Here is a 12248-nt window from a genome sequence, read left to right as displayed (position 1 = left end):
ATTTATTATTATCACAAATATTAATATTTAAATCTAAGAAATGATCTTTATGACCAGCGCCATGACTAGGCTCAAGAATAAGCTCTGATGGATATATATTTTTAGAAATATCAATGAAATTCTTACAATTTAAGACAAAAATATCATCTAAATATCTTATTATTTGACAAAGCATGTTTTAAATTAATTGGATTATTCTTATCCATCATATATTTATATTCTAGGTGACTTAAAAACAAGTCAGCTATAAATGGGCTGGCATTCCTCCCCCATGGGAATTCCCACAATTTGCTTGTACAAATCACCCCCAAATCTTAAATAAGTATTGTATAAAACAAATTCCAATAACTCAAAAATCATATCCAAGCTGTAACATCTCAAGTTAACTGTAGTATTAAAGCAATTTGTCCATATAGCTTTTTTATTATAAATGTCTATTTTTAAGAACCTTTTACTAGATAAGAGGAAAGATTTCTTGATAACAGTTTTTAAATTATCAAACACTACATTAAGTGATAAATTAGTATACATTGTCGCAAAATCGAAAGACTCAATTCTTTTAGCTGAAACCATTGGTAAGGAATCTATCACCTGCAGTGAATTATTAACACTCCAATATGGATTAAAATTCGAAAATTTTTTAATACCAGAACAATAGGTTTTAAGTTTATTTACAATTTCCTTTAAAATTAAAGGAAGGTCAGTTATCTAAATAACTTACTCTCATGTCTTCTGGATGGTATCAACTTTTTCAATCGGGTCCTCAATAGGACCACTAGGACTTTGTAACATTAAAACTCCCAAAAGTAGGGTTAAAAGAATCATTTTCATCTTCTCTTACTTTTGTCCAAAATTTTGGACAAAACTTTTGTCCAAAATTTCGGCACTTTAAATTCTCAAATTCTCTAATTTTTTTGTTTATTAAAGCACTCAAGTATATCTACTAACTAATTTCGATTACATTCGATTGTACCAGTTGTACTACTAGTTTTGTATATATAATATGACAACTAAACTATCTCAATTACATCAATCAAGTAAAAAACAGACAACACAAGAAAACACAAAAATTTCTCAGATATTAATGATACCGATCAAAAAACGTGTATCTGCGTCTAATCCATATCCTCCATGTTTGGCGAGGGCCTAGTCATTCTTTAAGTCTTTTCCCATTTTGATACAACTGTCCTTTGGTCCAGAGGTCTACCTGCCTCTTCCAATTGTTCTTAAGGGGCTTAAATATACCTAGGTCCAAGGGCTGCGAAACGTGGGTAGCATTTGGTAATATGCACAATAGCCTAATATTTTTTTTCTTTTGCAAATTTTGATTACTTCAAGCATGAATGACTCTTGTGGCCATCCATAGTCAAAACGACCTTTTCATAACTCTTTTTAGGCCCCTTCTTGGCTTTCATCAATAAAACAAGAAATTAAAATTAAACACCAGAGCGTGGAGTTTCTGGAGGGCTTCCTGGTGAGGCAACGGGTAACGAAATTAGGACGCCAAAGACAAACCCATAGGCAAATGAGCAGTTATTGTCTTGCACAAGGCTTGTTGACGCCTCACCAGTCTGGGAATAGTGAAATTGCCAATTATGTTCGTCAGGGCCTTAGAAAGAATAAAATATACATAAACGCTTATGAAAGTCATTATCCACTTGGCAGATCGTTCACCGTGGCAGTACGCAATTAAACAGCACGCACTGCAACGATGATCAGAAATAACCATATGACTAGGGGTAGAAAATTGATTTTTTATGATAATTGATTAACCGTCCTCTCTTTCTACTATATCGATATATGACATAAATTATGTGTTTATTATCTATTATGCCCCAAATCTGGAGTAAAAAAACAACAACAAAAGAACAAAAACAAAAATCAGAATCAAACGGAAATTACAGAAAAACGGAAATTAGGAGTAGAAAACTCATTTTTATGATGATTGATTACCGTCCTCTCTTTCTACTATAACGATGTATGATATAAATTATATGTTTATTTTCCGATATTCCCTAAACCAAGAGTAAGAATAAAATAAAATCAAAATTAAATGGAAATTATTAAAAATTTCTCACGAATGTAAGGGGTTTTCCACGAAAGTAAGAGGCTTGCAAAGGTGTTTGCAAGAGATTGGAGGAATCTTTTGAAGGGCTTCATTGATTTGGACAGAAGACACCCATCTGTCAAATGTCTCTCTTCGAATGACGTTGTGGTTTCGTCGATATCAATCACTGGTACAGCTAGTGGGGCTAGCGGCCCTGTGGAAGTACAGAGGTGCGTTGAGGCTGCCCGTACTTCTGAAAGTTACTCCTTTTTAACGGACCTCCAATATTTATACAGACTTTTCATTTCTGTAGCACCGGCCTAAATTGGTCCGTCATTGGAGAAAAGGTTCTGTATTATAGCTTGCTCTATACTTTTCTTCAAATCAATTGCTTGTGTTTTAATGTCTTGATTCCTTCAAATGTTTCAATGCCCACTTTCTTCCTAAATTCCTCTACATCTTTTACATAATTTTTAACCCCCCACTTATCAGCTGATACTCCCCTAGCTCTTGATGATGATATGTCTATAGTAGGTCTCGGATTTGACACTTGTGGCTTTGCAGGACTTGAATTAACAGCGGTTTTAGCAATAAGATCTGCCATCATTTCGTCAGATGTGAATGTAACTGGATTATAACCCTGAGCACGTATGAGTTCATATCTTTGTTTATTGTCCTGTTCTATTCTAGTATTCAATTCTCTACGTTTTTCATTAGCGTCTTTATACTCCTGACTTTCCGGTTCATTGTTTTCCAAAGTTACCAATACGGCCCTCCCCTCCTTATAAGCATCATTGGTTGTAAATTCTTCATCATATTCATCTAAGATAGATAAATGGCACTTTGTCTCTAAATTCTATTGTATCATCATAAGGTGGCACATCAGACATATTAACTACACTAATCTTTACTATTTACACACAAAATCAAGTAAAACACGGTTAAAAACCAAGTACACAACTTTTAAACACTAAAATACAATTGAACGAAAACTTTAAAAATCTTTTTCTTTTCACTTTTGTTAATTACTTATTCAGCCTTTTTATACTTTACATAAACGCAATAAAAGCATCAAAAATTGAAACGCTGTTATTAAGCCTTTTATCCAAAAATATATAATAGGATAAAGATCCTCCAGAGCCATTGCTGGCGCATAGGGCGTCGAATCTACGTTTCAGTTACTGGGTGTTTTTACAGGAACAAGTAGCAAGCTTGTCGCCCAACCTTGCTGCGGTGGGGATCGAACCCTGGGCCCCGTATTGCCAAGCAGAGCACCAATCCACTGTGCTACAACAGGTTATATATATATATATATATATATATATATATATATATATATATATATATATATATATATATATATCTATATATATATGTATATATATATATATATATATATATATATATATATATATACATCTATATATATATGTATATATATATATATATATATATATATATATATATATATATATATATATATATATATATATATATATATATATATATATATATATATATATATATATATATATCTATATATATATATATTTCTTTGTGTTGCTGCAATCTTGTTCCTAAATTTCGTGGGTTCGACCAATGTAATAATTTTCACAACTACATGGTATTTGATACACCCCTCGTAGACGAGTAATTGGGGTTTTATCCTTACCAGAATTGACAAGATTCATTATACTTAAATTGCTTGTGAATACAACACGTAAATTGTTCTTTAAACAAACTTTTTTCAGTTTTGAAGTAATTTTCGGAATATCAGATTAGCTGCAGAGAAGGCAAATATCGCAATAAGAAATCATTCCCATTTTTAATAAATACAGTTAGTGAAATGAATGAACCTTTTTATCTTGTAAAATGTTAGCTTTTATCAGACATTCTTGGCTGAACTTTTCGTTAAGAAGTAATGATGCCAAGGCTATTTTAAAATAAAAACAGATGGATTTTTAACTGAGAACTTTTATTGTAAGTGTTTTATTGTTTTTTTATTTTTTCTTTGCTGAAGACAGCCCTTAGATATAGGGCTGAAATATGCAAAAAGGTTTTGTTGGTTCACTGTCTTGGGAAACAAGTCCTCATTATTCTCTCTTTTGTTGTTGTAATAAATAAATATATATATATATATATATATATATATATATATATATATATATATATATATATATATATATATATATATATATATATATATATATATATATATATATATATATATATATATATATATATATATATATATATCATGAAAGAGAAATCACCAATGCAACAGCACAAACACACACACAAAAAAAAAGAGAGACAGAAGGAGAAAAGGAAGACTGTTTTCCTAAATTAGTGATTATTATAGACCAGTACTTGAATGAGGCCTTAACCCTACTCATCCATACAATCACATAGGTCAAACTGCATAACCACACACAATCAACCATAAAGAATAATCCATGGACAGGCAGTATATATATATATATATATATATATATATATATATATATATATATATATATATATATATATATATATATATATATATATATATATATATATATATATATATACATATATATAGATGTATATATATATATATATATATATATAAATATATATATATATATATATATATATATATATATATATATATATATTATGAGAAGAGAAATCACCAATGCAACAGCACAAAAAAAAAAAGACAGAACTGGTTTAACTGAAAACCAGTTAAAAGTCTTGTAGTAAGACACAATGTTTATATAGTATGACAAAAAATTTTAATTCGTAAAAATAATTTTGTTATCAAAGGACTATATATAGTAGAGAGTTCCCTCTGTTAGGCAAGTCAAGTTACAAGAAAGCTTTTTTTTTGCAAGGAGTAGTTAACAGTTAAGATTACTGAAGAGCAAATTTATTTCATTACGATCACTATCACTCTAGCGCCAGGTCCCCTTCTGAATTGGAACAAAAAGTTAGGTTTAACTATGATCTTTTTGTATTTCACTAGGGTTTCTTACCCGTCACTAGATTCGATTGTCGAAGAACCTTCTATTTGATAGATGAAAGTGTGTCCTTTCTTGGACACACTTGGTGAATCTTTTGCAATCTTGATTGCAAATCACATCTTCACCTGGACCGTATATACTCATGACCGGGCTTTCAAAGTGATTGGATAGGCATATAAATTTTCCATGTTCATCGATTGTTCTGCGATTCTGCTCTAAAACGGTTTGCAAAAAAAGTTTCAGCACTGCAAGATAATTCTGATCCAACCAATAGTATGCCACTTTACCCAACGGGTTTGACAAATCTGGTTTGTAATCCTGGCAGTTACACTCTTTACAATGGTCCCAATTTAACTGGGTTTCTTCGTACCAAAATCTTTCTGGAACAATGTCATAGCCAGGTCCAACAACTGGTGCTTCATTTATGTAGTCTAGTGGTTTATCAATAACTTCATTATTGAATTTCCTCTCCCCTGACTTAAAACCATAGTGTATCTGAATTTCCCTATCGCACAGACACTGGTGGAAGAAAAATTGGTTGAATTTGCCTATTATCTTAGTCGGGGCTCACTTTATAAGGAATAAATCACACAGCAACGCTAATGAAAGTCATTATCTACTTGGCAGATCGTTTACCGTGGCAGTACGCAACAAAACAGTACGCACTGCTAACGATGATCAATAATATCCATATGAGTAGGCGTAAAAATTTATTTTTATGATGATTGATTAACCGTCCTCTCTTTCTACGATATTGATATATGATATAAATTATTTATTTATTATCAATTTATGCCCCAAACCTAGAGTAAAAAGAACAAAAACAGAATTAAATGGAATTTACTAAAAATTCTATTATTTTTTAAACTGTAGACACTCTGTAGATAGTTATTAATACTCTGTATCCACTTTGTATTAACACTCACTATCAACAGTTTTAGGAAAGCATACATCAAAAGTAGTCATTTTCCATTTTATTTATTTCCCATATGTTCCCATTTGAATCTTTCACTAACTCTCAATTGTGCTGGTGTAATGCCCCCCGGAAAATACCCCTTCCCCGAAAAAATATCTCCCCGTAATATATCCATCTGCGGAAATTATTCCCAAATAGTCACTTGGCATTTTTTTCATCGAACATTTCAAACAAAAGCGTCTATTTTTGTGTTCACTTTGTATTAACACTCTATAGGAAATAGAGTGGTTATATAAATATAGGATAGTAATATAGGAAATAGTTATAGGAAAGTTTACATCAAAAGTAGGCCTAAGGTCAGTTAACCTACTAAAATCTATATTTTGGGGATTCTATTGAAAAATTCCACTTTTCCTAAACGCATTTTTACATCTCTCTGAGATCATTGTCTTTCCAAAGATATATAGAAGATAGACATCTTCTAGACCCCTTTCGGCGGACTACTATAGATAATTTCAACTCTTATTGCCATGTTCATCCACGTGTTCTTTTGTCCTGAGGTTTACGTGCCTCTTCCAATTGTTCTTAATGTCCAATTGTTATTGAATGACGATGTGGTTTCGTCGATACCATTCATTGGTACTGCTATTGGGGCTAGCGGCCCTGTAATAGTACAGAGGTGCGTCGAGGCTGTCCGTACTTTTGACAGATACTTCTTTTCAACAGACCTCCAATATTTATACAGACTTGTCATTTCTGTAGCACTGGTCCGAATCGTTCCGTCACTGGAGACAAAGTTCTGTATTATAGCTTGCTCTATACTTTTCTCTAAATGTTCTTTTATTATTTGGATTTTGTTTTTTCAAGTGGTTGGCCTAAAATTTTAGGATTATTTATTCGACTCTGGTTACTATTGTTATGTTTTTTTAGGCTTTTTCCTGCATATTCTGTTAAAATTACGCTCTATAGGCCTAACTACATCCTGATTTGGCCCAAGGTCATTTAAGCTACTAAAATCTATGTTTGGGGGATTCCATGGGAAAATTCCAATTTTCCTTAACGCATTTGTACATATCTCTTAGGGCATTGTCTTCCTAAAGATATATTGAAGATGTTGACAAAAAGACATTTTCTAGACCCTTTTCGGCGTACCACTATTGATAATTTCAAGTCTGTTGCCGTGTTTATCCACCTATCCTTTTGTCCAGAGGTTTGTGTGCCTCTTCCAATTGTTCTTAAGGGGCTTAGATATACCTAGATTCAAGACCTGCAAAAAGTGGGTAGCATTTGGTATTATGCACAATAGCTTAATATTGTTTTTCTTTTGCAAATTCTGATGACTTCAAGGATGTATGACTCTTGTGGCCATCCATAGTCAAAACGACCTTTTCATAACTCTGTTTAGGCCCTTTATTGGCTTTAATCAATAAAACAATAAACAAAAATTAAATACAAGATCGTGGAGTTACTGGAGGGCTCCTGGGTGAGGCGACGGCTAACAAAATCAGCAGTCCCATAACTGAAAGGACGCCAAACACAAACCCATAGGTACATCGGCAAGTATTGTTTTGAACAAGGCTTGTGGACTTCTCACCAGTCTGGGAATAGTGATATTGCCAATTATCTTCGTCAGGGTTCACTTTATAAAGAATAAAACATACAGCAATGCTTATGAAAGTCATTACTCACTTGGCAGATCGTTCACCGTGGTAGTACGCAACAAAACAGTACGCACTGCCAACGATGATCCATAATAACCATATGAATAGGGGTAGATTTCTATTGCCTCACGGACAGTTTGTTTGATTCCTAGGTCATTGCTAATTAGAATTGTTTCGTCAAATAGAACATAATAGTTTGGATTTTCAAAAATATGATTACTTAAAGCCGAATAGAAAGATATGGAGTTATTTTTAGATTTTAATGCTTTTTTAATACTTTCTTTGTGTTGCTGCAATCTTGTTCCTAAATTTTTGGTGGGTTCGACCAATGTAATAATTTTCACAACTACATGGTATTTGATACACCCCTCGTAGTCGAGTAATTGGGGTTTTATCCTTACCAGAATTGACAAGATTCATTATACTTAAATTGCTTGTGAATACAACACGTAAATTGTTCTTTAAACAAATTTTTTTCAGTTTTGAAGTAATTTTCGGAATATCAGATTAGCTGCAGAGAAGGCAAATATCGCAATAAGAAATCATTCCCATTTTTAATAAATACAGTTAGTGAAATGAATGAACCTTTTTATCTTGTAAAATGTTAGCTTTTATCAGACATTCTTGGCTGAACTTTTCGTTAAGAAGTAATGATGCCAAGGCTATTTTAAAATAAAAACAGATGGATTTTTAACTGAGAACTTTTATTGTAAGTGTTTTATTGTTTTTTATTTTTTCTTTGCTGAAGACAGCCCTTAGATATAAAGCTGAAATATTCAAGTAGGTTTTGTTGGTTCACTGTCTTGGGAAACAAGTCCTCATTATTCTCTCTTTTGTTGTTGTAATAAATATATATATATATATATATATATATATATATATATATATATATATATATATATATATATATATATATATATATATATATATATATATATATATATTATATATATATATATATATATATATATATATATATATATATATATATATATATATATATATCATGAAAGAGAAATCACCAATGCAACAGCACAAACACACACACAAAAAAAAAGAGAGACAGAAGGAGAAAAGGAAGACTGTTTTCCTAAATTAGTGATTATTATAGACCAGTACTTGAATGAGGCCTTAACCCTACTCATCCATACAATCACATAGGTCAAACTGCATAACCACACACAATCAACCATAAAGAATAATCCATGGACAGGCAGTATATATATATATATATATATATATATATATATATATATATATATATATATATATATATATATATATATATATATATATACATATATATATAGATGTATATATATATATATATATATATATATATATATATATACATATATATATAGATGTATATATATATATATATATATATATATATATATATATATATATATATATATATATATATATATATATAAATATATATATATATATATATATATATATATTATGAGAAGAGAAATCACCAATGCAACAGCACAAAAAAAAAGACAGAACTGGTTTAACTGAAAACCAGTTAAAAGTCTTGTAGTAAGACACAATGTTTATATAGTATGACAAAAAATTTTAATTCGTAAAAATAATTTTGTTATCAAAGGACTATATATAGTAGAGAGTTCCCTCTGTTAGGCAAGTCAAGTTACAAGAAAGCTTTTTTTTGCAAGGAGTAGTTAACAGTTAAGATTACTGAAGAGCAAATTTATTTCATTACGATCACTATCACTCTAGCGCCAGGTCCCCTTCTGAATTGGAACAAAAAGTTAGGTTTAACTATGATCTTTTTGTATTTCACTAGGGTTTCTTACCCGTCACTAGATTCGATTGTCGAAGAACCTTCTATTTGATAGATGAAAGTGTGTCCTTTCTTGGACACACTTGGTGAATCTTTTGCAATCTTGATTGCAAATCACATCTTCACCTGGACCGTATATACTCATGACCGGGCTTTCAAAGTGATTGGATAGGCATATAAATTTTCCATGTTCATCGATTGTTCTGCGATTCTGCTCTAAAACGGTTTGCAAAAAAAGTTTCAGCACTGCAAGATAATTCTGATCCAACCAATAGTATGCCACTTTACCCAACGGGTTTGACAAATCTGGTTTGTAATCCTGGCAGTTACACTCTTTACAATGGTCCCAATTTAACTGGGTTTCTTCGTACCAAAATCTTTCTGGAACAATGTCATAGCCAGGTCCAACAACTGGTGTTTCATTTATGTAGTCTAGTGGTTTATCAATAACTTCATTATTGAATTTCCTCTCCCCTGACTTAAAACCATAGTGTATCTGAATTTCCCTATCACACAGACACTGGTGGAAGAAAAATTGGTTAAATTTGCCTATTATCTTAGTCGGGGCTCACTTTATAAGGAATAAATCACACAGCAACGCTAATGAAAGTCATTATCTACTTGGCAGATCGTTCATCGTGGCAGTACGCAACAAAACAGTACGCACTGCTAACGATGATCAATAATATCCATATGAGTAGGCTTAAAAAGTTTATTTTTATGATGATTGATTAACCGTCCTCTCTTTCTACGATATTGATATATGATATAAATTATATATTTATTATTAATTTATGCCCCAAACCTAGAGTAAAAAGAACAAAAACAGAATTAAATGGAATTTACTAAAAATTCTATTATGTTTTAAACTGTAGACACTCTGTAGATAGTTATTAATACTCTGTATCCACTTTGTATTAACACTCACTATCAACAGTTTTAGGAAAGCATACATCAAAAGTAGTCATTTTCCATTTTATTTATTTCCCATATGTTCCCATTTGAATCTTTCACTAACTCTCAATTGTGCTGGTGTAATGCCCCCCGGAAAATACCCCTTCCTCGAAAAAATATCTCCCCGTAATATATCCATCTGCGGAAATTATTCCCAAATAGTCACTTGGCATTTTTTTCATCGAACATTTCAAACAAAAGCGTCTATTTTTGTGTTCACTTTGTATTAACACTCTATAGGAAATAGAGTGGTTATATAAATATAGGATAGTAATATAGGAAATAGTTATAGGAAAGTTTACATCAAAAGTAGGCCTAAGGTCAGTTAACCTACTAAAATCTATATTTTGGGGATTCTATTGAAAAATTCCACTTTTCCTAAACGCATTTTTACATCTCTCTGAGATCATTGTCTTTCCAAAGATATATAGAAGATAGACATCTTCTAGACCCCTTTCGGCGGACCACTATAGATAATTTCAACTCTTATTGCCATGTTCATCCACGTGTTCTTTTGTCCTGAGGTTTACGTGCCTCTTCCAATTGTTCTTAATGTCCAATTGTTATTGAATGACGATGTGGTTTCGTCGATACCATTCATTGGTACTGCTATTGGGGCTAGCGGCCCTGTAATAGTACAGAGGTGCGTCGAGGCTGTCCGTACTTTTGACAGATACTTCTTTTCAACAGACCTCCAATATTTATACAGACTTGTCATTTCTGTAGCACTGGTCCGAATCGTTCCGTCACTGGAGACAAAGTTCTGTATTATAGCTTGCTCTATACTTTTCTCTAAATGTTCTTTTATTATTTGGATTTTGTTTTTTCAAGTGGTTGGCCTAAAATTTTAGGATTATTTATTCGACTCTGGTTACTATTGTTATGTTTTTTTAGGCTTTTTCCTGCATATTCTGTTAAAATTACGCTCTATAGGCCTAACTACATCCTGATTTGGCCCAAGGTCATTTAAGCTACTAAAATCTATGTTTGGGGGATTCCATGGGAAAATTCCAATTTTCCTTAACGCATTTGTACATATCTCTTAGGGCATTGTCTTCCTAAAGATATATTGAAGATGTTGACAAAAAGACATTTTCTAGACCCTTTTCGGCGTACCACTATTGATAATTTCAAGTCTGTTGCCGTGTTTATCCACCTATCCTTTTGTCCAGAGGTTTGTTTGCCTCTTCCAATTGTTCTTAAGGGGCTTAGATATACCTAGATTCAAGAACCTGCAAAAAGTGGGTAGCATTTGGTATTATGCACAATAGCTTAATATTGTTTTTCTTTTGCAAATTCTGATGACTTCAAGGATGTATGACTCTTGTGGCCATCCATAGTCAAAACGACCTTTTCATAACTCTGTTTAGGCCCTTTATTGGCTTTAATCAATAAAACAATAAACAAAAATTAAATACAAGATCGTGGAGTTACTGGAGGGCTCCTGGGTGAGGCGACGGCTAACAAAATCAGCAGTCCCATAACTGAAAGGACGCCAAACACAAACCCATAGGTACATCGGCAAGTATTGTTTTGAACAAGGCTTGTGGACTTCTCACCAGTCTGGGAATAGTGATATTGCCAATTATCTTCGTCAGGGTTCACTTTATAAAGAATAAAACATACAGCAATGCTTATGAAAGTCATTACTCACTTGGCAGATCGTTCACCGTGGTAGTACGCAACAAAACAGTACGCACTGCCAACGATGATCCATAATAACCATATGAATAGGGGTAGATTTCTATTGCATATATATATATATATATATATATATATATATATATATATATATATATATATATATATATATATATATATATATATATATATCATGAAAGAGAAATCACCAATG

Source organism: Artemia franciscana, chromosome 2 (genome assembly GCF_032884065.1).
Source record: "Artemia franciscana chromosome 2, ASM3288406v1, whole genome shotgun sequence".
NCBI lineage: Eukaryota > Metazoa > Arthropoda > Branchiopoda > Anostraca > Artemiidae > Artemia > Artemia franciscana.
This window is presented reverse-complemented; position numbering follows the sequence as displayed.